Below are 4011 nucleotides of genomic sequence, written 5' to 3' on the forward strand. Positions count from 1 at the left end.
AGAGGATTTTTGAGGATTCTTACCTTAAAGTTGTAAATTTCATTGCTTTATTTAGTGTTAATGGTGGTCTTATTATTGTGTTTTTGGGTCTGTTTCAGTTCAACTTCTTTTTCTTAGGACCATAAGGTCATCACCGTTAATGGCCAAATAAAATGATGTGTATATCAGGTTAAGCACACACTATGCACACACTGTACACACACACCTTCATGATCTCATGTGTATATCAGGTTAAGCACATATTGTGTACACCCACCTATTGCATAGATGCATTTACATAAAACAGAAAAACCAAAGCAATTTATAAAAGTGACTTGTAACACAATATACTATATCAAGACTTGGGGGGGTGGCAGAAAGACTTGATGTATCATGTTCTTGCATAAAAATATCAATTTTACGAGTGGATGAAGAGCCATAATCAAGGAGACATTATGTAGAAAAACAAAGAGAAAACAAAAGACCATTATGCAGAAAATGATACATGTGTCTATCAAAGCCGACTGCAATGCTCCAAGTAAAGACCGTTATGTAGAAAAACAAAGAGAAAACAAAAGAAGTAGATATGCAGATCACTCAGTACCATATAGATGGATTTCCAGAAGTCAAGATGTTCAATGAACAAAAAGGCATGATTTACCTTGAAAATTGGTTGTCTGAAGTCTGGATTGTGCAATCAAACTTAAGGCCTGTGCAATCAAACTCAGTCAACAAACTATAATTAGCAAATAGTGAACATTTAGGAGAAAACAGGCATTATGCAGTGTTTACAAAGAGTTAGATTAGCTCAAATACAGTCAAAGTCATGTTGGGGGGGACAGAAAGTGATTGTCACAAATAGCTTAGAGTGGGCTTCAACTTAGGCAGGGCAAAAATCTTGACTAATACATATGCACACAMTCATTCTTATGGGGCTGTTTACTACTGTTGGTTCATTTGCAAAGAGTCCATTCTTTGAAACATTAGATCACTGTTTATAAATATATATATATATATGTACAAATACATATGCACACACACATCAAGATGAATATATAGATACACACACACCCTTTTAACAGGTCTGTTTGGTTGTTATTTTGTACACAAGATGATGCAGTCCCAAATACGAGGACCTTTTTCTGGTTGTGTTGCTTAATCTTAGTAGTGTTCTTTCTGATGCATAATTACTAAAAGTTCAAATATGAAAATGCTATTTTATTATGTAATATCAATCAGGTTAYCACTGTAAGAGTAAAKCTAAMAGCCCCTACCTBAACCACCAACTAACAGATACACAAAAARAACCACCAAGAGTCCTAAATTCAGAGATGGTATAGAAACCATCTTAGATGATGATGTAGAAGCAGTGTAAACAGAAGGTGGCCTTGCAAATGGGAATATGACAGAATATGTGTTTTTCTCACAAGACCAACTATATGAAACGATTATCAATGAATCACATACTAAGCAAAATTATCAATAGAAGAGGATTTTTGAGGATTCTTACCTTAAAGTTGTAAATTTCCTTGCTTTATTTAGTGTTAATGGTGGTCTTATTATTGTGTTTTTGGGTCTGTTTCAGTTCAACTTCTTTTCTTATGACCATAAGGTCATCACCGTTAATGGCCAAATAAAATGATGTGTATATCAGGTTAAGCACACACTATGCGCACACTGTACACACACGCCTTCATGATTTCATGTGTATATCAGGTTAAGCACATATTGTGCACACCCACCTATTGCATAGATGCATTTACATAAATCAGAAAAACCAAAGCAATTTTTAAAGGTGACTTGTAACACAATATAATATATCAAGGCTTGGGAAAGGATGACTGGATCGATTAAAGAGTGTATTTACAAACTATTTCTTTTATTTCTAATGAAGATAGATTACACGAGAGAAGTAGAAGATAGATTACAGACTAAGATTGAGCGTGTCTAGAAATGAAAACTAAACATCTATAAATACAAGAAAAAAGTCGGTGTGGGGCCTACCACTAACAATCCACTATCAAAAGAAACGGCTAAAAATAAGCCAGWAAATAAGCAATRGGTCCCGCCAATATCTTCAATAATACGACTGAATGATAGAACTGGGGCCCGCCACCATCGATAATAATCGAGAAGGAAGTCGTCATGCATGACGTCTGACGTCTTACTATCTAGAAGGCRCGAGAAAAAATTTGCCTTYGTTGAAATTTYAACTGAGCTYTGTAGAACATTAACCAGCGTAAAAATTGGACGTCATTTCTCCAATTGACGTCATTTCTCCAATTGTAATTGTCTGCTGCAATTGCATGTTCCACAATTTGATTGTAATGATCAATGGATGAATCAACTTGTGCTATTGATTCTTTTACGGCTTTTAGCTCTCGACGGATTCTAGCTGCATAAGGATCCATCTTACATATCAAAAGTATCTTGTGAGTCTTGCATTAGATCAACGGCCGCTTCATCTTCAGACATATGAGAGGATGCTGAATCGGCATTTGCAAGCCTGCTTCATTTTGCTTTAATAAAGCCATGATTTGCACCAAATCTTCTTTAGAGATCTTTGAAGTAATTTCTTTAAAGATATCTTGAACATCTGGCTTCGGTTGTTTCGGGGGTTCCAGATCAATTAACCCTCTAATAGAAAACACTGAGTTTTCAAAGAAATTGAATTTTATCCACCATTTGATCAAAATTGTTCGTCCCAAATAAGGGACGGGTTTAACTTCTTCACCAAGTTTAGATAAATTSCGTAAGGAAATAATGGGTTCCCAACGAATAATCCAGGGTACTTGATAAAGTATTGTAAACCACATAAAAGGATTTGATAAAGATGTATTAATCTTTACAAAATCTTCATAAATTTTTCTGACTTTGTCAGGAAGASAAATAGGATATAATCCCCATTGAGTATACCAGGTTATAAACCAATTTGGTAATTCTGGTTTGCTAAAAGAAGCAGAAAACTGAATCCACCAAGAAAATTTTCTTTGCCTGTTTTCATAATAGAAAGCATGTTCCTAGGCATTGATATAATCAAAATAATTGAACTTTAAAGTGACATTTTTATGCCTTAATTGTCGAGTGATTTCATAAGGCTTAAACAAATCACCAGTTCATTGATCGGGTCGAATTACCCTATGAATTACTGTTTTGCTATAAGCAACTTCACCTCCAGATCGTTCAGTAGAGTCGAATTCTACAGAACTAGTGGCTACAAGAATATCTTGAAAGTACTGATAATCTTTTGGATAAACAAAAGAGTCAGCGTTATTTTTAAAATAAAATGATACAACCTCATTAGGTTGAAGATGCATATATTTCTTTTCAATGGGTATTACCCATTTTGTTGAAATCGGAATATATGGGAAAATATATTCTCCAAGATGACTTGCTGCCAAGGCTATCTTGTAAGCATCATCTCTAAGCTTTTCCTCTTTAGGAGTGTCTTTGATCTTCTGTCGATTGGCTTGATTAGCATCAGTCATTGTTATCGTTTTAAACGATGTGGTGACGTCTTTCTTGACATCTTTCTTGACGGTCTTAAGCGTCGTGTTTAAGACTTCCTTTCCTATATCTGTCCTTTTAGACATGTTTTCCCTGTAAAAATTCACGAGTAAGGAAATCAGGTAGATGGTTAGATTCCCCTTTAATATACTCAATATAAAAGTCAAATATAGACATAATAGCTTGCCAACGAGCAAATATTTGCTTAGAGGCAATGTTTTTAACATCTTTGAATARTATTTCCTTAGCAGATTTACAATCTACTCTAATTAGGAATTTCTGATTAATTAAATCAGATTCAAATTTTTGTACTGTTAATACAATACTAAGAATTTCTTTTTTCACAGTTGAGTAATTTACTCTAGGACCTCTCCATAAACCAGAGGTGTATCGAACTAATTGTTCTTTGCCTTTTAGGCGTTATTTAAGTATTCCACCGTATCCAATATCAGATGCATCAGTTTCAACAATTTTGAATGCATTTGGATTAGATAGGGCTAAACAAGGAATTTCCTTGATTAATTG

This window comes from Cynara cardunculus (genome assembly GCF_001531365.2).
Source record: "Cynara cardunculus var. scolymus isolate 2C chromosome LG 2, CcrdV1, whole genome shotgun sequence".
Classification (NCBI taxonomy): domain Eukaryota; kingdom Viridiplantae; phylum Streptophyta; class Magnoliopsida; order Asterales; family Asteraceae; genus Cynara; species Cynara cardunculus.